We start from the raw sequence: 24,760 nt of genomic DNA, 5'->3' as shown, positions 1-24,760 counted from the left end.
TATGAAGCAATGGCTTAGGATACGAGGACTTTGGATCCACAGTGTATTTTGTCATACTGGAGGAAGGACTTGCCAGATGCCTGATTGGACCGAGGACGGTCAGATCCCAGGAGATGTTTGATCTGATTTTGATTTCTTTTTCTTTGGTTCTGAAGAAGTTGAAGGCATGGAATCAAAAGAGCTGGGCCTTTTTGAAGGGTCCATGGATCTTGCCTTGGGAAAGTGAACTCCAGTGATGGTCTGGGAAGGAAGAGTTGGCAATAAAAAAATTGTTTCTCCTTTCTGAGAGAGCTCTGGGTTTGAACCCACTGCAAATATCCCATTCCTGGTCTAAGTGCTCAGCCACTAAAAAGTACACAGTAAATGGAATCTTGTTCTCACATTTTTTAAAGCTTTTCTCAGACACAGCTACAGGTGAAACTCTAAACAACCAGATATCAGCAAAATAACCAAAATATCTACTAAGACAGTAACAAACCAAATAGTGCCACTAGAGAAAGGAAAGGGCAGAGAAAAAACTTAGCAGTTCTTTTTTTTGAAATAGAAAGAATGAAATAATACCCTTAACGGAAATAGATATGTAGGGATAGGAAAGGCCTACCAACAATGGCAGCGAGAATACAGTCAAAATACATAAGGGAAAATAAAGATGAAGAGGAGTAGCAAAATCTTGACAGAAAGTACAAAGTTGTTAGGGACAGATTTAACAACAGACAGCGATTAAAGATAAAGTAGTAACACTTATCTTGCATCTTAATACGATTGCTCGAGAGCAGTTGTCAACCACGTCTGGTCGTGAAAGCGGCAAATGAGATCTGAGGAAAGTTAGGCATGGTGCATTGTGGGTAGGAAAGGAGTTTGAAAATTTGGTCACCACAAGCTGTAGTAATGGCAGAGCTGGTTCAGAGTCCCATATGTTAGGGTTGCCACCTTTCCAAATGGCCAAAGTGAGACATTTGTGCTACAAACATCAGATTTTGCAGGGCAAAACATACCCACGGCCAGTACAAAGGACAGAACTTCAGTTTTTTGCCTGAATAAAAGTTTATTCTTGTGGCATTTTAGTTCCTTATTCTGTTTCTTATAACATTTAGGTGTTTCAGATACAGAATAACTGTTTTATGCAACTATTATAAAATATAGAAAATAATTGTCCTAAAATCTCAGGACATTTGCCATTTTAGAGTGCATCTCTAGAAATTTTCCCCAAAGAGGGACTGTCCCTCGCAAAGTGGGACAGGTGGTAACCCTACCATATGTTGAGGAATAAATGAAAATTGACATCAGATGAACTGCTCCTTCCTGACAAAACTGCGAACTGCGAATTGGGAAGGTAAAGGGTGATGGTGCTGGGTCCAAATGAATTTGAATTTTCCTCCAATGGAGTCTGGCAAATTAAACAATTAGAATGGATAAAGTCATGTAACCCAAAACCCTGAGGAATTCTCTTGCCTTGGGCATGTTTTGATGATACAGACTTAATAAATGGTGATAAGATGATGCTTCGTCTTGGAGATAGGAAGGTTCAACAGAGAAATGTCTACAAGACATCATAGGAATACTAACCTGAAGAAAGAGGTTAAACACAGCTTTTTCAGGTTTAGTATAAAACCCAGGTTGCTGAAAAAGGTTAATAGTGAATAAGAGAGCAGCTAGAATGTCTCTGACAGAAGAATCTGAAATGATGCAATAATCCAAGCAAAGAGAAACAAGGATACCATGGAATCTGCATAAGGCTATGACTGGGTAAAGCACTTTGTGAAGACTATGGGGGCAGTGAAAAGACCAAACAGCAAAGATGCAACCTCAAAGTCCAGCCCAGAGGCAAATAATCTTAAAATACCAGTGAGTTTTGAATTGGAATGTACACATCTCTGAGGTCAAGAGTAACCAGAAAAGCCTCTGGAAATAACAGATAGAACAGTGTTTTACAAGGGGAGAATTTTGAGATCAAGAGAATAGCATTAAGCTTTCAAATGTTCAAATCGGGATGAGCACACTGATCCTACTATTCCCTAAGGCAACAAATCTGCAACAATTTGCAAGAACAGGTAAATCTGGTTCTTTGAAAAGAAGATGGTTCATAGGTTGATACTAGGCTATCTGCCCTAGGGCATTTATAAGCCTAGCCAGTGTGTGTTTGGCTTTCGCCACCCTTTTAGATTTGTAAACTGTGCCTATGAATAACAGGTCACAGAATACAGTCCCCTTTACGGTTAGTTTATTTTGCCTCTGTCTAGCAGGGACTCAGAAGAGATTCCGGGGGTATACTTTCGATCTCCCAGCTTGAGATGGAAAAAATGCCCAGTGTAGCTTGTTACCATGCTGAATAATTTTTTAGAAGTCGGTCATCCAACGTTATTGTACTTCCAGAGATGAAGGCAGCAGAATACACTGCTCGTAATTTGGAAAAGAAAATCAAGGTGAAGGGGGGAGAGACAGGCTCAGGATCCCTGGGATGTCACCCTTCCTTTTTGTGTCACCCTGGCATTTTTTTCTTATACTGTTTAGTAGACTTCTGTTGAGCAGATATAAAAGGATTTTGATAGAAAGGTCCAACTGAAGGACTATGCTTGTGGTATTTGAGAATACGGCGGAGAGACTTGATTGACTCCTTGCAGCAACTCTCCCCTTTCTTCCACCTTATGAACATCAGTTGGAGAATGTGGTAATGGAGCATTTAAAAACTGGGCATTTACAGCATCACCAAAGTTTTGTAGTCTCAGAGAGTTCTACTCATTGCTTTTTATATAGTAACAGCCTTAGAAACAGCATCCAATGCATCATAAATACACAACAGTGTGCCCAGTAATGTGGGAAGTAGAATTTAACAAATCAGATAAGTTAAGATTTAGTCTCTGAATTGTAAAAGCTAAATACGGACTGCTGCATACTGAAAAATGGATGAGATATCTGGACATGTGTTTTGGTAATTAACTAACCTAAATACCAATACAGATGATGCATATACCTTGTGCTGTGCTGATGAGGTCATAAGGTAGAAATATGCATATCCACAGCTAGCGGGGTTTGGCTTTAATGGCCTGAAATTGTCGATTGAAACGACTTAAAAAGAAATAAGTCATGGACATTCAGAATAGCCATATAGCTGAAACACCTGATGTTCATAACTTTTAGTTAGGTACTCACCATAACTTTAGATGTTTGGGATCCATCTCGCCTACATTCTGTACTGATGGGCTCGGAGCCGATCCTCGGCTCCGACTCGGCACGCTATGCTATAGAGAGAAGCCTCTTATTGGCTGAGCTATTCTCTATCCCAGGATGCACCACCACTAATCCCCCAGATCTTGTTTGTCCGCATTCATGCACACACACATAACTTGTTCATATAACATTGCCAGATGTTTCAAGATGAAACAATAGAATTCGGACCGTCCGATCTCTTCTGATCTCCAAGGAAGGGGGAAGGAGGGTGGGTTATTGAATGTAGCGAGATGGATCCCAAACATCTAAAGTTATGGTGAGTACATAACTAAAAGATGTTATGTGATCCTATCTCGCCTACATTCTGTACTGATGGGACAGCGTCCCTAGCACCTAAATCCTGGGTGGCTCACTGGAAAACACTCCTGAGCACTGTGGAACCAAATGAATCTCGCCCTCGGGATGCCACATCCAATTTGTAGTGGGAAATGAAAGTGTGCGGGGAAGACCACGTAGCCGCAGCACAAATGTCACTAATGGCAAGCTTAGAATGGAATGCTATTGAAGTAGCCATAGCTCTTGTACAGTGAGCTTTGACAGAGGTTGTAAGCTCTTTATCAGAAGAGGAATAAGCTTGACTAATACAGTCCCTGATCCATTTGGCAATAGTGACCTTTGTGACGGCTTTGCCCAATTTATTATCCGAAAAGGACACAAACAATTGATCTGTTTCCCTGTTTGGTCCTGTCTAAATAAAAACGCAATTGCCTGTGGACATCCAATGTGTGGAATATGTATTCTGCTTTGTTTGAGTACTTTGGAAAGAAAACTGGAAGTTCTAATGACTGTTGCAGGCAAAAACTGGAACAAACTTTAGGGACAAAGGATGGATTAGGCCTGAGAGATACTCTGTTTTTGTGAAAAAACAGGTATGGTGGTTTTACAGATAGAGCTTGAAGCTCTGAAACACTTCTGGCAGAAGTAATCGCGACCAGAAAAGCAGTTTTCCAAGATAGAAATTTCAAATCACATGTTGCTGCCGGTTCGAAGGGGGAGGAGGTTAAGGCACGTAACACCACATCGAGATCCCACGGAGGAGCAGGATGAGAAATCGGAGGTCGTAAAAGCGCAGCACCTTTCATGAAGGTTTTACACAATCTGTTGCTCATTAAAGGTGGGTTTATAGATTCATGAAAATTGGAAATAGCTGCCAATTGGGCCTTGATGGTAGAGACTGAAGAACCTTGACTGAAAAGGGAAGTTAGAAATTTCAGGACTTCCGATACAGGAATAGTGATGGGATCCAGACCCCGGAGTTGAGCCCAAATAGCAAATCTCTTCCATTTGCTAGTATACAATTTCTTAGTGGCAGACTTGTGGGCCGAAGATAAGATATGTATGACTTCCGGGTCTAAGGTATGATTCCTGACTATAGTCAGAAGAGGAGGAGCCAAGCTGTTAACTTCAAAGTGTGAAGGGACTGGTGGAGTAGTCCCGACTGATGAATTAATAGGTCTGGGATCTGATCCAGGAACCATGGACCGTCCAGTGCATATTTCCGAAGATAGGGGAATCATACCGGACACGGCCAGTAAGGAGCCACTAAGATCATTTTGCTCCCCAAGTGAGACGCCTTTTGGATCACTCTGGGAAGGAGGGGAACTGGGGGGAAGGCGTATAGCAAGCCGGTGGGCCAAGGATGGGCTAGTGCGTCCATAGGACTCTCCCCCGGAGCTGGAGTGAGGGAGAAGAACTTTCTGCACTTCACGTTCAGCGGGGTTGCGAAGAGGTCGCAACAAGGAATTCCCCATTTGCTGAAGATCTGAGTTGTCACTGCATTGTTTAGAGACCACTCGTGAGGAGACAGGATAGTTCTGCTCAGTCTGTCGGCTATCACGTTGGATTTGCCAGGGATATGAGTTGCTATCAGAAAACGTCTGGTCGCCACTGCCCATTCCCAGACTCTCATTGCCTCTCTGCAAAGAGGGTAGGATCTGGTTCCTCCCTGCTTGTTCAGATACCAGACCACTGACATGTTGTCGGAGTGAACGGCAATTACGCCCTGAGGGAGGTAATCGTGGAGGGCTTGTAGAGATAGAAGCACTGCCCTCATTTCCAAAATGTTGATATGAAGAAGACTCTCTTCTGAATGCCATTTGCCTTGGACTGACCTGCCCAGGGAATGCCCCCCCCCCCCACCCCATCTGGGAGGCGTCTGTAGTCAAAGTGGCCATAGGAGGAGGTGGAACAAAAGGACGACCCTGATCCAGATTGGAGGGCACCAGCCACCAGCGAAGGTCCCGTTTGCAGGTTTCCGTGATCCGTATGAGGTGATTGAGCATGAGATCCTGAAAGGACCACTGTGTCGAAAGAAGCCACTGGAGAATTCTCATATGCAACCTTGCTAGGGGGACTAGAAGAACCGTGGCCGACATAGATCCCAATAGCTGCAAGACCATCCTGGCTGGAGCTTTGGATCTGAGAAGCAAGGCTCGGACTTGAGCTTGTATGGTTTGTATCCTTTCTGTAGGAAGATAGACCCGCATTCGGTTTGAGTATTTCTACTCCGATGAATCTTATGCGTTGAGATGGCAGCAACACAGACTTTTGCCAATTGAAGGTGATTCCAAGGGAAGTGCCTAGTGATATTGTGGCTTGTAGGTTCTGCAATAGTAGACGCCTGGAGGTGGCAGTTAGGAGCCAGTCGGTCCAAATACGGAAACATCTGGAATCCTAGACTCCTCAGGTGAGCAGTCATGACCGCCAAACATTTGGTGAACACCCTGGGGGCTGTGGTGAGACCAAAGGGCAGCGCGCGGAACTGAAAATGACTGTCTCCTAGGCTGAAGTGCAAATGTCTCCTGGACGACTGATCTACCAGAATGTGGTAATAGGCGTCCTTGAGATCTATGGAGCACATCCAAACACCTTTCTCAGGCAGTGGGAGAATGGATATTAAGGTGACCATTCGGAACTTGGACTTTTTGACTGAATGATTTAGAATGCTGAGATCCAAAATGGGCCTCAAGGCCCCGGTCTTTTTTGGCACCAAAAAGAATCTTGAGTAAGTCCCTAATCCGATCTGGTCTGCGGGGACCGGTTGGATGACTCCTTTTTCAAGCAGCTTTGAGACTTCTAAGGCTGCAATTTCCCGTTGACTGGGTGGCGGGTCCGGGATTTTCTTGGATCGAGGTGGGGGAGTGAGAAAAAGGGATGGCGTAACCTCCGGCGATAATTCGAAGCACCCATCAGTCCTGAGTGATACCTTCCCAGGCCTTTAGGTGCCTCGAAAAACGACCCCCGACTGGCTCCGGAGCTGCACAGTTAGGCAATCCTTCAGGGATTGTGGAAGGCTGAAGAGCCACGAAAGGACTCGCGGCCTCCAGTGTTGCGGGGGCCTCTGCCGCCTCTGGGACGGCGTCTTCCAGAAAAATTTCCCCCTCCTCTGCCTCTAGAAGGGGGATCGTCCTGCTGTGAGGGATAAGACTTCTGGGATCTATGGAACCACATTTTCCCTCCCCTTTTAGCCTTGTTATAAGGCCGAAAGGGAGTGGAAAATCATGCCCCTATGGCAGTCAAAGTCTTACCTTCTTGCTCGCAGCGGGTCAATGTGTCCTTTACCTTGGGTCCAAACAAAGAGGACCCATCAAAGGGAGCGTCGGCAAAGGAAGACTTAAAGGCTTCCGCAAAATGACACAGGCGGAGCCAGGCTTGCCTCCGTAGAGCAATACCCACTGCCGCTCTACTCGGCCGCATATGAAATGAGCCTCATGGACGAGTTTGATATCGATGACAGCGTAGCCAACTGTGAGCCAACCGTCTGGGCCAGGTGCTCAGGTAGGTTACCCAAGAGGGTATCTGAAGGCTCCTTGATCAGATCCCTCTGAAACCTGGTGAAGTGCGTTAAATAGTTCAGTGACCGTAAGGTAAAGGCCGCTGAACTGAGGGTGCACTTCCCGTACCGGTCCATGCTCCTAGACTCCTTATTAGGAGGCTGGACGGATGTCGAAGCCTCTGCTACATCTTGTTGGGTAGCAGATGCCACCACCAAGGCATCTACAGCCACACCTTTTGTCAAAAACTCCTTCTCTGGGGGTGCTGATAGGAACTGATTTGGGCGAGCAGGCACCGGTTCCACAGAATCTGGATGTTCCCACGCCCTTCGACAGATCAAATCTAGGAGCTCGTCGAAGGGCGGAGACACCCAGGAGGCGGAGGGCTGAGCCCCGAAGGCCTTAAGGAACACCGACGTGTCAGCAGAAGGGGGTTTGGAATGCCAGCCGCCTCGTTGTTTGAGGGCTTCCAAAATGTCTGCAAAGGAGACATCATCTGAGGACGAGTTAGGGGACCCCTCCGCATTATCAAGATCAGTGTCTGACGTGAGAGACTCATCGGGGGAGTCGACGTGCTTCCTCTTTCACGATCTTTTCCTTGGTGGTTCCTCTGAAGAAGCTTCAGAGGGACCCCCAGGAGGGGGGGAATCCCCAGTGGGGGTGACCTCAGGCCCCGGGGCTCCGCTGTCTAAGGACAGGGGGACTGCCAAAAATCCAGTCTCCGTATGTTGGGAAGGTGCTGGTGAGACCGTGGAGGTAGCCAAAGATTTGGCTAATGCACTCCTCATGGCCCTGAAGGCCGGACCACCAGAATCCTGGGAAGGTCCAACCCCTGTGGCCACAAAGTACAGTTTTGTACCTACCATAAATGTAGATGTCCGAACTGGATAGCATCTGCAGTCATAACAACTGGGTTGTCCTGTCGTCAGGCAGCCCTGCAGTCGGCCGGATTCCAAAGTCCGGGTCCGGCTTCGGCTGATGTCGCACTTCACCCGACGTCATCTCTGCTGGTCTCCGGGTATAAAGGCATCAGCCGGCCATTTTCTTCAGTGTTTCTTGCCCCAGATGCCAGTTGCCCTTCCTGGAAGGCTAATTTTTGGATAAATGCCAATGTTTCCAAAATGGATAGAAGGCAAACTCAGAAAATAAGCATGTATGTACATATATACAAACAAATACACCATAAGAGACTCCCCCCACTAGCTAGCTATTAAGAGGGTAAATACCCTAGGAGTACCAGAGAGGGGAAGGAGGGAGGGTAATCCTGACTGCAGATGCTATCCAGTTCGGACATCTACATTTATGGTAGGTACAAAACTGTACTATGTCCTTCATGGATGCATCTGCAGTCATAAAGTACAGTTTTGTACCTACCATAAATGTAGATGTTCGAAGATCCACATTGCTGCAGTCCTAACACTTGGGTAGTCCGCTGTCCCCAGTCGGCCCGAATACCAAAGTATATGGCTGACGTCGGTCAAGGCGCATTAGTCTGACGTCAGGACGTCAGGGTACAAATGCGCATGACCGACGTCATATCCTCAGTCTTTTCTTGCCCCAGATGTCAGAAGACCCTAAAAAGATAAGGCTAAAACCAAAAAACACCACACACTCCTGCACCAAATATATATACAATATATACAAATTTACAAGAGTATAGCCTCACCCACACAACCACCCCTAAACACAGAGGGAAGGAGGGAGGGTATTGGACTGCAGCAATGTGGATCTTGAACATCTACATTTATGGTAGGTACAAAACTGTACTATGTTCTTCATACCACATTGCTGCAGTCCTAACACTTGGGTAGAATCCCAAAGCAGAGGTAAGGGAGGCTGGCAAATCATAAGGAAGCAGGAGCTGACAACATGCCCTGCAAAATAGCCGTGGCAAAACCAGCCCTAGATTTAGAGTAGAGAGGAAGGTGGTAATGCTTAGAGAAAGTATGCACTGAACTCCAAGTAGCTGCCTCCAAAATATCCTTAGTTGCCACCCCTTAGAAATGCTGTTGAAGTGGCAGTAGCCCTAGTGGAATGAGGCCTAATCCCAGCTGGAATCTCCTTGCCATGATGGGAATAACAAAATGCAATGCAAAACCCAATCCACTTAGAAATAGTTTGTTTTGACACAGGCTTGCCCTGAGAACTCAAAGCAAAAGAAACAAACAACTGCTGAGACTGCCTAAAATCCTTAGTCCTGCTTAAATAATAACGCAACTGCCTGTGTACATCTAAAGTGTGCAAAATCTTTTCCCCCTTATTTTGGGGATCTGCATAAAAGGTAGGCAAATGAATAGTTTGGTTTAAAGCCACACTAGAAACCACTTTAGGCATAAAGGAAGGATTAGTACGTAAAGATACCCTATCCTTATGAAAAATCAGGAAAGGCTCAACCGCCATAAGGGCCTGCAATTCAGACACCCTTCTTGCAGATGTAATGGCCAACAAAAAAGCAGACTTCCATGACAAATATTTCAATTCAGCAGTAGCTGCAGGCTCAAAAGGTTGTAGAGTGAGTTTCTCCAACACAAAATTGAGGTCCCAAGTAGGAGCTCTACGTGGGGGTCTTATATTCTTTGCCCCTCTAAGAAATTGTTTGAACAAAGGATGAGAAAACAATGGTGGGTCACAATCATAGTGAGCTGAAATTGTTGCAGCATGAATCTTAATGGAAGAGAAAGACAAACCTTTGTCCAATAACTCAGTAAGATATTGAAGAGCCATACTCAAATTTGGCTCAGAAACATCCAAATCCTTAGCTGCACACCAAAATAAAAATCTCTTCCATTTTCCTGCGTACACTTTCCTTGTACTAGGTCTTCTGGCTTCCATAATCACATTCAAAACTTGTTGAGGAAGCTGAGACCTGCTATGGTTCAAAACAGAATATGCCAAGCTGTTAGATGAAGAGAGTGAAGCTTGACATTGAGCAGATGCCCGTCCTTCTGATACAATAGGTGTGGAATCGAAGGTAAGGGCCATGGAGGCTTCCTTACCAGACTCCTCAGCAATGGGTACCAGTGCTGCCGAGGCCAATCTGGAGCTATTAAAATCATCCTTGGCTTGTCTTGTCTGACCTTTAGAAGTACCTTTGGGAGGAGAGGCAGAGGTGGAAAGGCATACACATGAAGATTTTTCCAACTGAAAGAAAGAGCATCCACTTTCCAGGCTGTGTGATGAAACCTTTGTGCAAAACTTTGGCAGCTGGTGGTTTAGTGGAGAAGCGAACAGATCTATGTCTGGAGTTCCCCATGACACTGTCAATGTCTGAAATACATGAAGATCCAGTTTCCACTCGTGGGGATCCATGATTTGCCTGCTTAACACATCTGCTAAGGAGTTCTGTGCTCCTGGCAGAAACCTTGCTTGAAGATTCAGCTGCAAGCTTAACGCAGTCTCCCACAAAATCATTGCTTGCCTGCATAGAGGATAAGAATGTGTTCCCCCTTGTTTGTTGATGTACCACATGACAGTTGTGTTGTCTGTTAGAATCAACACCTGCCCTGGAAGAAGTAAATCCTTGAAAGCCAGTAATGCAAACTGGACTGCTAACATCTCCTTCATGTTGATATGTAGATGCTGCAGTCTGGCAGGCCACTTGTCTTGTATCCACTTTCCATTCAGATGAGCTCCCCAAGCTGTGTCTGAGGCATCTGTCGTTAGAATCTGACTCGCCTCTGGTCGGGTCACAGAGAGTCCCTTGTTTAGGTGACATTCCTGAGCCCACCACAAAAATTCCTTTTGAATGCAAGGTATTATTTGAATGACAGTGTCCAAATCCTGGCAGTGCTGTGTCCATACATTTTTGAGATACCATTGTAGCTTCCTCATATGCAGTTTGGCATTGGGAAGTACCAGAATACAAGATGCCATGAACCCTAAGGCTTGAAGGACTGTCCTTGCAGTCAGCCCGGACTGATGAGATAGTTGATGGAAGTAAAGAGAAAGATTCTTTTGTTTGTCCGGGGTTAAAAAGGCCATCTGGGTTGCTGTATTCAGTCTCACACCCAGAAAGCACATGTCTAGAGAGGGTACTAGACTGGACTTTATTTCGTTCACAGAATACCCTAGGCATCTTAGCACTGCTATCACATATTCCAAATGCTGAAGAAGCACGTCCCTTCCTTGAGCCAGAATCAGGCAATCGTCCAAATAAGGATAGATTTGTATTCCTTTTAGCCTGAAGAAAGCTATCACTGGAGCCAGAACCTTTGTGAATACTCTGGGCGCAGTAGATAAGCCAAAGGGCAATGCAGAGAACTGATGAGAATTCCCAGCTCGAAACCGCAGATACTTCCTGCAAATTAGTCTGATAGGAACATGAAGGTAAGCTTCCTTGAGATCCAAAGTTACCATCCAGTGATCTTTGCCCAGAAGAGGTAAAAGCTGTTGTAACGTCAACATTTTGAACTTGGGAATGTCCAGATAAGTGTTGAGGATAGACAGATCCAAAATTGGTCTCCACGTGTTCCCCTTTTTTGGTACTAGGAACAGGCGAGAATAAAATCCTAGGCCCCTTTCTGGCACAGGAACCGGCTGAATGGCCCCTATTTGGAGCAACAGAGAAATTTGCTTGTGAGCCTCTTTCCTTTGTTGAGGAATGTCTGGCATGCCTTTGAAAGGAGGCAAGGTATGGAAATAAAACCTGTAACCGTGGTGAATGATATCCAATACCCATCTGTCTTGGGTAATTAAACTCCAGTTTTCTTTGAAAAGTGCCAACCTTCCTCCCAAAGGTGCTGCCAGACGAGAAGATTCTGGCAGCTGAAAAGGCAGGTCATTGTGTCTGTTTACGAAAGGACTGACCCCTGCCCTCACCAGAAGACTGAGCAGGTGAACTCCCTATTCTAGGCCTAAAAGAACCTTGAGCTCTGCCTCTACCACGTCTAGACCTACCCCTAGACTGGGAATCATAAGCAGGATATGTCCACCCTTTGGTAGGCCAATTTCTACTAAACTCGGAGGCTGAACCTGCAAAAATCTTTAACAGTCTGCATAGACTTAGCCTTGTCTTCCATTTTCTTTAGAACTGCTTCCACAGGCTAACCAAACAACACATCAGATTGTAAAGGAGCATCTAAAATCCTTGTTTTCACATGCTCAGCTAAATTCTGATCCCTCAACCAGGCGTGCCTGCGAAGAACCGAACCAGTGGCAGCCACCCTCGAAGAGGCCTGCACAGCATCAAAACCACATTGCAAAGAATGCTTACCCACCTGTTCAAACATGAACTAAATCCTGCAACTCTTTACACTCAATACCTTCCGCCAAAGCATCTACCTTAGACTTTAATTGTGAAAGGAGATAATTTTGGTATTTCAACATGTGAAACTGGCAATTCAAAGCTCTCATGGCCAAAGTGGAAGAAGTATACACTTTCTTTCCCCATCTATCCAAAGCCCTAGCCTCTTTATCTGGAGGAACAGGATTTTTAACAACAGAAGCCTTAACACCTTTAGGCCCCTGTGAAACAGTTTCTGGGTCTGCCCTAGGACTCTTAAAAGATACTTATGAGCTTCAGGCACCCTATAATATCTATCCGGTTTAACTGGAGCAGGAGGCAAAGAGTCAGGGTTCAGAGAAGCCTCTGCAAAACATCCTCTACCACATCTAGAACAGGAGGTATAGCTAAAGGCCTATGCTGGGGTAGAAACAAAAATTCCCTAAGCCTTTTCCTGGAATCAGAGAAATCCTGACCTTCCCATTTAAAATGCTCCCTCATGGAATGAAGAGTCTCTGAAAATGAAAAATCCTCAGGAGGAGAAGCAGGAGGAGTAGAATCATCTACATCAGAATCAGAGTAAGGGGAATACTCCTGCAAGTCTTCAGCCAAGACTCAGAAGCATCGAACACTGCTCAAAACTCCCAAGCTCAGGTTCCACCCTAGGCCTCTTATCAGGAGGGGGCATAGAACCTCTAATCATTGTAATCAAATCTTCTGCCATCTTAAGCATATGCTTCTTAGGTACAGACCCTGAAGAACTAGGGGTAACTCCTGAAACAAAACCTGGCCTGCCCCTGGGAGAAGCCTTAGAAACAGCAGGGGAGGGCCTAACCACCTTAGGAAGGGAGGGAAGAACAGCTACCTGAGAAGCCCCTTCCGCCTGGCCTACTTCCTGAGAGGTCACATCTTGCAGTAATAAAGTCTCTCCCTGGGATTCCAAAGAAATTTCTGGCTGAACCCCTGGCTCCACCGAGCCCTCTAAAGAACCGCCGTCCGGGACGGACGGTTCTTCAGCCTAGGCTTTGCTGTTTTGTCCTTGCGCTTTTTTGACGAAGCGGGCGTCGGAGCATCCGACGGCATTTTATAATTACACCGCTTCCCAAAAACTAACCTGGCACAATCTAATCTTCTCTTTATAGTGCGTTTGTTAAATCTAGCACAAGAGCGACAGCCAACAACGTCGTGCTCAGGCCCTAAGCAAGGTATACACAAGGTATGGTAATCCCTATGAGGTATCTGTTTCCCACAAGAAATACAGTTATTCACTTTTTCTGACATCCGGTAAAATACTGAGGCAAGAAAAAAACAAAATAATCCCAACGGGTACTTAGCCAACTTGGATTCGGTCTGAAACTCCGACTTCGGAAAATCTCAGAACGCCAACCTGCACTTGCAAAACTGCTTCTGCATCGGACCATGCGGCAAAAAAGACTGAGGATATGACGTCGGTCATGCGCATTTGTACCCTGACGTCCTGACGTCAGACTAATGCGCCTTGACCGACGTCAGCCATATACTTTGGTATTCGGGCCGACTGGGGACAGCGGACTACCCAAGTGTTAGGACTGCAGCAATGTGGTATGAAGAACATCAACTGGGTAGAATACCATAGCCAACTAAGGGAGGAGGAAAAATTTAGATTATGGTGTGGTTAGGATCCCTTGCAGCACAGCAGTGGCAAACCCTGCTCGGGATCTGGAGTACAAAGGTAAGTTATAATGCTTGGCAAATGTATGCACGGAGGTCCAAGTAGCCGCCTCAATAATGTCCTTGGTTGCCACACCTCGTAGGAAGGCTGTGGTAGTGGCTGTTGCCCTTGTAGAATGAGGCCTTATGTTCTGTGGAATTGGTTTTCCATGGAAGGAGTAACAGAATCGTATGCAATTTCCTATCCATTTGGAAATTGTCTGTTTGGAAATTGCTTTTCCTTCCCTTCCTGTTGCATAGGCTACAAATAGCTGGTCAGTTTTTCTGCTACTTTTTGTTCTGTCCAGGTAGTAGCGTAACTGTCTATGTACATCCAAGGAATGCAGCATTCTTTCCCCTCTGTTTTGTGGGTTGGGAAAGAAGGTAGGTAGATGGATTGCCTGGTTTAAAGACACTCTGGATATCACCTTAGGCATAAAAGTAGGATTAGTCCTTTTGGACACTCTATCTTGGTGGAAGATTAGGAAGGGCTGTACCGCCATTAGGGCCTGAAGTTCAGAGACCCTCCTTGCTGAGGTTATTGCCAGTAGGAAAGCAGTTTTCCACGATAGATGCTGTAGGTCCGCTGTAGCTGCTGGTTCAAAAGGTGCGAGTGTCAATTTTTCTAGCACAAAGTTCAAATCCCAAGCTGGCAATGGTGGTTTCCTTGGAGGTTTTACATTTTTGATTCCTCTGAGGAACTGCCTGAGTAAAGGATGTGAAAAGACAGGTGGATCAAAGCTGTATTCTGCTGAAATAGCTGATGCATGTATCTTGATGGAGGAATAGGACAGGCCTGTATGTAGAAGCTCTGCCAAATACTCCAAAATGTTAGCCATATCTATAATTGACACATCTTTTCCTCTTTCAGTGCTCCAAATAACAAACCTTTTCCATTTTCCTGCATAGTTCCTTCTTGTTGAAGGTCTGTGGGCTTCAAGGATAATGTCTTTAACCCTTTGGGAAAGCTCTGGGTTAGTTGCTGCTATGTGATGTGCCATGCAGTCAGTTGCAACGTTTTTAGGTTTGGATGCATGATGCTGTAGTTGTTCTGAGTTAACATCAAAGGCATCAGGGGTATTGGCCACATGTTGTCCCGAGACATGCTCCTCAGTAATGGGTACCAGTGTTGTCTTGGCCAGTTTGGAGCTATCAGGGTTATCCTTGGACGTTCCTCCTTGATTTTTAGTAATACCTTGTGTATCAAGGGAAGAGGTGGAAATGCATATGCTGTTAGACCTTTCCAGCTGAAGGAGAGCGAATCCACTTTCCATGCAAGTGGGTGGAATGTCCTTGTGCAGAATTTTTCGAGCTGGTGATTGAGAGGGGAAGCGAATAGATCTATCTGTGGGCTCCCCCATTTCTTTGAGATGGTCTTGAAGATGTCCGGGTGTAGCATCCATTCGTGGGCATCGGATGTGGTTCTGCTCAATATGTCTGCTAGAGTATTGTCCTTTCCCGGTACAAATATTGCCTGTAACTGGATGTTGTAGCTGAGTGCCAGGTTCCAAAGTCATTCTGCATAGGGGGTATGAATGAGTGCCTCCCTGCTTGTTGATGTACCACATGACTGTGGTGTTGTCTGTCCTTATCATCAAGTGGCCCTCTTTGAGAAATGGTCTGAAATTTTGGATTGCCAGTTTTACTGCCAGCATTTCTTTTAGGTTGATGTGCAGGTGGAGTTGATCCTGCGTCCACAATCCTTGTACACATTTGTCCAGCATGTGAGCCCCCCATCCTAGGTCTGAGGCATCTGTTGTGATGGTCTGGCTTGCTTGATAGCTGTGAAAGGGTAGGCCTGGGTTTGACTGGCATGCTTGTGCCCACCATATGAACTCCTGTTTTAGGCATGGGATTAGTGGAATTTCCGCTTCTAGGCTGTGCCTGTGTTGGGACCATAAATTCCTTAGGTACCACTGTAGTTTTCTCATATGTAGTCTGGCATGTGGAACCAAGATTATGCATGATGCCATGTAACCCAAGGCCTGAAGGACTTTTGTTGCTGTTAACTTGTTCTGTTTTGTTAGAGCCAAGAAGTAGAGAGGGAGTTCTTTTTGTTTTTCTGCAGTTAGAAATGCCATTTGTTTTACAGTGTCCAATTCCACGCCCAGGAATGTCCTTGTTTGGGATGGTATCAGCCTTGACTTTTGTAAATTGACTGTGTATCCCAGTGCTTGTAGCAAGTAAATGACCCTTTGTAAATCTGTTGTCAGCTTGCTTTTGTTATCCCCTTGTAGCAGGCAGTCGTCCAGGTAAGGATAAATTTGGATTCCCTGTAGTCTGCAGTAGGCGATTACTGATGCCAGGCATTTTGTGAATACTCTGGGCGCAGTAGATAAGCCAAAGGGCAATGCTGAGAATTGATAATGCTCTGATCCTGCAAGAAATCTGAGGTATCTTCTGCAAATTGGTCGAATGGGGACGTGCAGGTATGCCTCCTTGAGATCTAGAGTCACCAGCCAACACTCCTTGCCCAGCATGGGAAGAAGTTGCTGTAGGGTCAGCATTTTGAATTTTGGGACAATGATGTATGTATTTAAGGTGGACAGGTCGAGAATAGGTCTCCAACTTTTTTCCTTTCTTGGAACTAGGAATAGTCTGGAGTAAAATCCTTTGCCTTGCTCTGTTATTGGCACTCTTTCCACAGCTCTCATGTTTACTAATTGCATTATCTGCTGTAGAGCTTCTGTTTTTTGATTTGAAGGCAGGTTTGGCATTCTCTTTTGACTGGTAGAGTGTGAAAGTGGAACCGGTAACCTTGGTCTATGGTTTGCAAAATCCACTTGTCTTTTGTGATGTAGTGCCAGTTTTTTAAAAATAAGGTTAATTTTCCGCCTAATGGAGCTGCTATTTGTTCCCTGGTAGGCGGATGTAGAGTTAAGTCACTGTGATTGTGCTGTTGTAGTGGTAGTGGCTGAATCTGTGCCTCTGTTATTACCTTGCCACTGTCGTCCTCTGTAGGCACCTCCTCTGGATTGGTTTCTGCCTCTGGAACGTCTATTCCTGCCCCTTTGGGATCTTGTGGAGTCAGGAAAGGACCAATTTTGGCAGGCCAGTTCCTGCTAAACCTTGGGGCTGAACCTGCAAGAAATCTTTAACCGTTTGAACAGATTTTGCCTTTTCTTCCATTTTCTTCATTACCTGCTGTGCAGATGTACCAAACAAACTGGTCTTATCCATGGGAGCATCTAATAACTTAGCTTTAACATGATCCAGTAAGACTTGTTCCTTCAGCCATGCATGTCTTCTTATCACTGTGCCAGTCATGGCTGATCTAAATGAAGCCTCCAGTGCATCATAGCCACATTTTAAGGAATGGTTACTAACCTGTTGTATGTTATTTACCATTTCTAATACATATTTCTTATCTATAGAGTCGTCAGAGGATAGTTTTTAGTTAACTGATCAAGCATAAACTCTTGGTATTGTATCATGTGGAACTGACAGTTTAAAGCTCTAGCTGAGAGAGTAGCTGAGGTATAAACTTTTTGCCCCATCTGTCTAAAGACCTGGCTTCCCTTTCAGAAGGAATAGGGTTTTTGCTGTGGTCGAGGCTACTGCCTTAGGCCCCTGGGATATAGTTTCGGGTCTGCAAGAGGGGCCTTGTATAGGTGATGATGCGTGTCTGGTACCCTGTAAAATCTGTCTGGTTTGGCAGGGGCTGGAGGTAAGGAATCTGGTGCAGAGCAGACATCATTAAAAGCATCGTCCACAACAGGGAGGACAGGAGGTATAGCTAAGGGCCTGTGTTGTGGAAGGTGCAGAAAAGTCCTAAGTCTTTTCTGGAGTCTGAGAAATCCTGTTGCTGCCATTGGAATTGTTCTCGCATGGCATGTAAGGTTTCCCCAAAGGAGAATTCTTCTGGTGGAGAAGCAGCTGGAATGGATTCTTCAGCATCTGAGTCTTCATAATTGGAGAAAGGAGCCTCAGGGTGGTCTGTAATATCTGAATCATCCAGAATCATCAGAGGACACAGGCTCGGGGCTCTGCTCTAGGTCTCTTCTCTGGGGGCTGAGAGGCCCTGTCTGGGTGAGATTGAGATCCCCTAATTAAGGATATTAAATCTTCTGCCAGAGTAAGCATTTGTGAACTAGAAGAAGGCCTGGTTGAGGGGGGTTTAACAGGCACTGATTTAGTAGACTTGGCTGCTTTAGCCCTGGCAAAGGCCTTAATGGACATGGCTGCAGGAGGCCTAGCAGCACCACGTGCTGGGGTAGAGACATCCAAAGGGATGGTGTCTGATAATTCACTAGAAGCCACTGTAGTAGGTAAAATTTCAGAGGCCGATTCAAGTAAGGTAGCAGGAACCTCAGAAGTAGTCAAAGATTCAGCTGTGCTTTGAACCGTTTTCTCGGTTTCGGCCGAAACAGAGACACTCGCGGTTTGCTTTACCATGGTTTCGGCCGAAACCGTGGACCGCGAGTGTCGGTCTTTTTCTTTGCGTTTCTTAACAATTTGGGTAGTCGGAGGATCCGACGGCATAATGTACGCAAATTCAGAACCGAAAAACTGTTCAGCAAACTCCGACCGGCCTAAGCGCTCGTCGTTGAAGGAAGCACAGGCCGAACAGGCTGCTACGTCGTGGTCTGGGCCTAAACAAGGCAAACAGTAAGAGTGGAAATCTTTATGAGGTATTTGTTTCCCACAAGTTACAGTTATTGACTTTTTCTGACATCGGCTGAGGCAAGAAAGAGTCCCCAACGGGGTACTTAGCTTTTAGAAGTCTTCGAAGTAGTATTCGGTAGTAGAAATCTCTGGATCCGACCGACCGGCACTTGCGAACAGCTTCTGCTTCGGGCGCCACGCGGCAAGAAACACTGAAGAAAATGGCGCCGGCTGATGCCTTTATACCCGGAGACCAGCAGAGATGACGTCGGGTGAAGTGCGACATCAGCCGAAGCCGGACCCGGACTTTGGAATCCGGCCGACTGCAGGGCTGCCTGACGACAGGACAACCCAGTTGTTATGACTGCAGATGCATCCATGAAGGACATCAGTAGACGGTACCCCCGCAGCCCGACGCACCGAGAGGAAGGCTCGGAACCGAAAACATCAGTCCCGAAACGTCCCCCCCGGGGCCGACAGAGGAGGTCCGTGTACCGAACTCCGACTCGAGAGCCGGGGTTGGAGTAAGGGTTGGGGCCGACCCGAAAACCTCCATCGGCTCCACCAGCACCGGCTCCAACGGTGCCGAGGCTGTTGGAGGAGGAACCAGAACTACAGGGTGGGCCATCAGCTCCGAAGCCGAATGGGCTGGAGCCAAAACTAATTTCTGGAACACAGGAGACTGAAACAGTCTTAGGAGCACCCTGTCGATATCCGAATCAGACATCTTGGAAGATCTAGAGGAAACCGATTGGGTCCGAATCGACTTCTCCATCGGCACCAAAGGACTGGGGGACCGGCTCCGAATGGACTCAACCAGTATCGGTGCCGAGGGAGATCCCAAAACAATTTCCCTCGGTGCCGAGGAGGGCTTCGGCACCGAAGGGGAAGAGTCTGAGCCGGCAACCCTCATCGGCTCCAAAATCAGTGGAGCCGATGAAGGTGACCCGCCTCTCGAAGCCCCAGTCATCGGCTCCGAAACCAGAGGAGTCGAGACTGGGGGCATCGAGGCAGACCGTTCCGCCCTCGGATCCGAAGTCCGTGGAGCCGATGGAGAAGCCTGCCTGGATTTTTTAGTAGTCTGTTCCGACGGGCTGGACGGAGCAGACACTTTCTTTTTCTTAGCTGGAGAGGATGAGGAAGATAAGGCCTCCTCGAAGGAGGGTTTAATCAGCCCTTTCAAGATTAATTTATTCTTCCTCTCTTGGAGGACTCTAGAGGAAAAGGAGTGACACATGCTGCAGGACTCCTGTAGGTGCTTGGCGCCTAAACAATATACGCACGAGGAGTGATCATCGGTTATAGACATTTTATAATTGCACCTCGTGCACTTTTTGAACCCTGAGGGTCTATGTTCTTTGGACATAATGTCTCAAACAGTCACTATAACCGTGGAAAAAATCACTATCTAGTCAGAAAAACAAAGATTTTAAACAACAATATAAATATATATATATATTTTTTTTACGATAGGTACAATACAAATATCACAAACACCAAAAAGGAGGGCCAAGAACCCTCTAACTTAAACAGGTACTTGACCTCCTTTAAAAAGAGAAACTAGCTAAGGAATAGGGGAAGGCCCCTCTAACAAACGGGAAACCTTTCCCTAAACATACACACAAATTTACCACAAAATTATACCAAAAAACACATGTACAACAATAGCTGTTAAAACAGCTTTTGGGTAAGAATAGAGAATTTCCTGACAGGAAAACTTTAGAAAAAAACAGCACTTAGCTCAGCCAAGTTTGAGACCATGTCCTAGCTTGTAAGCGGCAAACGAGATCTGGGGGATTAGTGGTGGTGCATCCTGGGATAGAGAATAGCTCAGCCAATAAGAGGCTTCGCTCTACAGCATAGCGTGCTGAGTCGGAGCCGAGGATCGGCTCCGAGCCCATCAGTACAGAATGTAGGCGAGATAGGATCACATAACATCGGTTATTTGCATATATCATATGTGCCTTTCATACAAGAGGTTTGACAGGTCACTCAGTGGAAGTTCTAGCTTGGCTGGAGTTTTCATTTAGTTTTTACTGAGTGACCTTCTCACTCTGTCTTATTTACAAATATGTAAAAAGAAAAAAAAATAAAACTGACATCTGGGACAGGGCTAGCAGAGGAAAAGGGCTTGGGACCTCTGTTCTCATTCAAAGAGATCACAGCACGGTCTGCAACAGGTGTCTCATAGAAGAACTTGCATCAGATGCCACGTATTTTGGGAACTGTGGGTTCAGAATCTGGGGAGACAAACTAAAATAAAGGCATACTCTAAGGCACCCAAAACAAAGACAAATAGCAACCGCCTTTGAAGAATCCATAACGAGTAGCATGAAAAATCTTTATGGAGCGCTAGATACTTCCCTAACCTTCCCACTTGAAGAATTCTTTCATTCTGGATACATCTCCAAAAGAAATTCACTCAGTGAAGGAATCTGAAGAATGCTGTCCTGAGACTCTTAACACAAGATGCAGGGAAAGATAAAGTACAGTTGTGTACCTACCATAAATGTAGATGTTAGAGTGTATTCACTGTTGCAGTCATTACACTTGGGTTATCCTGCTGGCAGGCTACCCGCAGTCGGCCAGAATTCCAAAGTCTAGGTCCGGCGTTGGTTGCTGCTGCCTCTTCCCGGACATCAGTGCGCCAGGGGTATAAAAAGATGCAGCCGACGCCATTTTTGTCAGTTTTTCTTGCCCCAGATGTCAGATGCCCCCAAACTGGTAGGCTAACCATTATGCCAATAAATATGCATACACTAAAATAAACATTTCCTTCATCTACAAGCAAATACACCACATAGGTTGTATAGGATAGAGAAGTACAGAAAAGTCCCAGCAAAGAAAAGGGGGATGGTGGGTGGGTAACCTGAACTGCAACAGTGAATACACTCGAACATCTACATTTATGGTAGGTACACAACTGTACTATGTTAATCGTGTTTCAATGTTGCAGTCATTACACTTGGGTAGAATCCCAAAGCTGAGGTTGGGTGGCTGGGTCTAAATAGGATTAGGAAAGGCTATAAGGCCCTGCAGAACTGCAGTGGCAAAGTCTGCTCTTAGAGTAGAGAGGTAAATGGTAGTGCTTGGTAAAAGTGTGCACTGAACTCCAAGTTGCAGCCTCTAAAATGTCTTTGGTTGGTACTCCTCTGTGGAAGGCTGCTGAAGTGGCTGCTGCTCTGGTTGAATGTGGCCTAATGCCCTTGGGCACTGATTTGCCATGTTGTGAATAGCAGAAACGAATACAGTGGCCTATCCATTTTAAAACAGTCTGCTTTGAGATAGCCTTTCCTTGTGATCCTGCAGCATATTCCACTATGTCTTTCTGAAAGCTTTAATTCTGTCCAAGCAGAAGCGCAGCTGTCTGTGTATATCCAAAGAATGCAGGAGTCTCTCACCCTTATTTCTGTGGGTTTGGATAAAAAGTGGGCAAATGAATGGTTTGGTTAAGGGCCACACTGGACACCACCTTAGGCATAAATAGGTTCATAGGTAGGTTACTAGGCTATTGGCCCTAGGGCCTATATAAGCCTAGCCAAAGGTACCCTGGCTTTTGCCACCCAAGAAAATTATTTTCCTGTGCCACTGTCGAGCAGAGCCACAGAAGTGAACCCCGGGGTGAATTTCCTATCTCCCATCCAATCATCAAGATTTTTCTTGAAGAGTGCTAATGAGGAGCTTTGTTCGATATAGACAGGTAGTTTGTTCCCTAGTATGGGAAGTCTCTGGGACAGGAATCTATCCCTCCAGCATGTTCTGTTTATTGTGGTGACGAGGTTTAGGTCCCTAGAGCGTGTAGCTCGTAGGGATTGGGATTTCTTTAAGTAGAGCATGTCTAAAAGCTCTGTGTTTGACGTAGCTTTGTGTGTTAGGCAGAGATCGCCTCTGAGTAGGCGATATGCAATGGAGTAAAGCTGTAGTTTTTTGAGACGGTCTGCATAGGGCATCTCTTTGAGGCCGGAAATCCTCTGTGAGGTATTTCTGTGGCCTTTTGCAGTTGTTGTAGATGTCTTGTGAGGTACATACTAAAAGGGGCATTGTACTCTATAATGGGTCTAATGAGTGACGAGTAGAGGGGAACAATGACCTCTTTTCCTGGATGAGAAACCTTTTGTGATGAAGTGTGCCACATAGAAGGATTTCCTGACTACTGTGGCAATGTGATTATCAAAGGAGAGACTACTGTCCACCTGTGTCCCAAGGTCTCATCACACTTTCGGTGTTAAGTAGACTACCACCTATGTGATAGTTCATGGGTACTGAGTTTTTACCAAAGGGAATCACAATGCACTTTTTGGCATTGAGCTTGAGGCCATGGCTTTGACACCAGGCATCTGTCTCAGCAAGGCCCTTTTGTAAGATGTCCACATCTTTTGGAGTTTTGATTATGGCTCCTAGTTTGCAGTCATCTGCGAACTTCGTTAGCCAAAGACCTTCTTTGTTGGCCTGTACTTCAGAGAAGTAGATACCAAACAGGAGAGGACCCAGGACTGTACCCTGTGGTACTCCACTTGCCACTGGTCTGAAGCTGGATTTGCAATCTGCTACTTTCACAGTGTGGGTTCTGTCAGTGAGCCAGCTGGCAACCCATCTTGTGACAGAGGGATTTACACCTAGTTTAGTGAGTTTATCTATAATTCCAGAGTGGGGGATGGTGTCAAAAGCCTTGGCGAGATCTAGATAGGCTGTGTGAACCACCTTACCCTCATCTACGGCTTTGGTGACTGCTTCAAAGAAGTCTATCAGGTATATGAGACATGATCTGCCTTTTACAAACCCAAACTGGGTGGGGTCCTGAGTTTGGAGATTACCAATGTCATTGTTTATAAGTTCCATGATGATACGCTCCTTAGCCTTGTAGACCAGGCTCGTTAGGCTAATGGGGCGGTAGTTTCCGGGGTCTGTGGTGGCTCCCCCTTTGTGGAGTGATAACTGTCGCTGTGCGCCATTCAGTGGGCACATAGCCTGAGGTGAGGCTATGATTGAACATGGTACTTAGGTGGGGTGCCAGTTCGTTCTGTAGTTCATGTAGAACACAGCCTGGGATGTTGTCAGGTCCAATAGATGCTGTGTTCTTGGCTTCGGATAGTGTGTTTTTTACCCGTGCAGCCGTGATTACAGAAACTTTGCATTCTTCTGGTATAGAGATGGGCCCTTTAGGGGATGACAGAGGGGTAAAGTTAGCAGTGAACCTATCTGCCAGGATGCTGGCAATATCCGTTGGTTCTGTATATTTAGTGCCATTGTGCTGTAACTCAGAGCAGATCTGAGTGTTGCCATTGAGATTCTTGACATAGCTATAGAATGCTTTGTGGTTGTCTAGAGTCAGTGGCGATTTTGTTTTCATAACTAGCTTTGGAGGATTTTATGAGGGATCTCAGCTTCTTACTGAAGCTGACCAGGGAGTTTCTCCAATCATGGGATTTTACTCTTTTTTTTGCAACAGTTTCTTTCTTCTGTTGTAGAGTTTGTTTATGGCAGGGGACCACCAGATTGGCTTCCTTTTTTGGAGGATAGCATCTTGGTTCTGTTAGGGATTGCACGATCCATGCAGTCATGTAAGTGTTTATAAAGTGCATTTGTGTAGGATTCAGCAGTCATACCTCTATTGTCCGTCAGCATGGGTGTCGTGAAGTTTGCCACTTCTGTCTTAAGAAGCATGAAGTTGGCTTTGGAGAAATTTTTTACTGTGGCTTCCCTAATGGGGGGTGGGGGAGGGATGTGGATGTCTAGGGTGATTAGCTTATGGTCGCATCTGACCAACGAGGAAATGACCTCTGGTGTGGAGCACCAGTTGCCCATGTTGGTAATAAGCAGGTCTAGGATATTGCTGCCCCTGGTGGGGGTGTGGATAAGTTGATTCATGGCATTGGAATTTATGAATTCCAGAAAACGTTGAGCACAAGAGTTGGTACATGAGTAGTTTTCCCAGTTAATAGTGTGGTAGTTGAAATCGCCCATTATTAGGGTGCAAGGTTGCACCCTAATATTTTCCAGTGTGTTAAGAAATGAGGAGTGGGAATCCTGGGACATGGTGGGGGATCTGTAGCAAGCTACAATTTGGATTGCGGTCTTGCCCAGAGTTAGTTGCACTTGGATAATCACGAATGCATTATGCTGAGCAACTAGCCTGGAGGTGTGGATATCCTTAATGAATATGGACACGCTTCTGCCTATAGTGTTTCGGTCCAGGTTAGGTGGCCGAAAGGTGTGGTATGAATTATAGCCTGGTAATGCAGGG

At 45.8% G+C, this 24,760-nt stretch overlaps 1 protein-coding gene across 5 annotated transcripts in view; it reads right to left on the bottom strand.

The window, feature by feature from the left end:
• SRSF11 (serine and arginine rich splicing factor 11) overlaps positions 1-24,760 on the bottom strand; it is a 1,393,100-nt gene that overhangs the window by 176,009 nt on the left and 1,192,331 nt on the right. The window lies entirely within an intron of this gene.

The sequence above is a fragment of the Protopterus annectens genome, chromosome 10.part0, assembly GCF_019279795.1.
Source record: "Protopterus annectens isolate FY-2018-M chromosome 10.part0, PAN1.0, whole genome shotgun sequence".
Lineage (NCBI taxonomy): Eukaryota > Metazoa > Chordata > Ceratodontiformes > Protopteridae > Protopterus > Protopterus annectens.
This window is presented reverse-complemented; position numbering and strand designations above follow the sequence as displayed.